This window comes from Austrofundulus limnaeus, unplaced genomic scaffold, assembly GCF_001266775.1.
Source record: "Austrofundulus limnaeus strain Quisiro unplaced genomic scaffold, Austrofundulus_limnaeus-1.0 Scaffold503, whole genome shotgun sequence".
In the NCBI taxonomy this organism is placed as follows: Eukaryota; Metazoa; Chordata; class Actinopteri; order Cyprinodontiformes; family Rivulidae; genus Austrofundulus; species Austrofundulus limnaeus.
The window spans coordinates 337,171-337,816 of NW_013952905.1; the positions used below are offsets into that span (position 1 = coordinate 337,171).

General features: G+C 38.1%; 1 protein-coding gene across 1 annotated transcript in view; it reads right to left on the reverse strand.

Annotated features, from left to right (window-relative positions):
• pitrm1 (pitrilysin metallopeptidase 1) overlaps nt 1-646 on the reverse strand; it is a gene marked incomplete in the record, with an annotated part of 43,497 nt that overhangs the window by 32,092 nt on the left and 10,759 nt on the right.

The following is a 646-nucleotide window of genomic DNA, read 5'->3' on the forward strand; positions in this document are numbered from 1 at the left end:
GTATTACCCTTAAGACACAATTTGGACAGTTTATTTGTTAAAAAAAGTTGATTTTGGGGTAAGTTACACTTAAAGTTAGTGCTTTAGGGTTAATGCAACAAATTTTTAGATTAGTGCTGCCCACCACTGAAAATAACAGTAAGTGATGGGATAAATGAGGAACTCACCGAGGCCAGAGACAGGCCAAATTTCGTGGACTGATGTTTCAGCTTGATCTCGATCTGATGAAGGAGAGCCTCAATCCTCTCCTCCTTAAAGCCAGTCCTGCCAGAAAACACAAAGATAATATTTTCCCCACACACACACTTCATTTAGAGACAAATAAAAACATGTTAGGCATAAATTACTTTGCTTTCTTCTAATAAAAATAATAAAATAAAACATATAAACAGACAGGACGAGGTATTTGATGAGAATAAAATGGACTCACTCGATAATATCCAGAATGGTTAGGCTGATGAGTTCTTTGACTAGCTCTATGTCCTCCTCAGCCACCCCCTGCAGCCCGATGCTGAACGACGCTTCTTTAAGGCTCCCGTTGAATCTGCAGAACAGGATATATTAAAACACAGACATGCTTCAGGTCAGCATGAAAATAAAACCCTTTAAAATTAAATTTCAGATCAAGAAACTCCTCTACAAACCC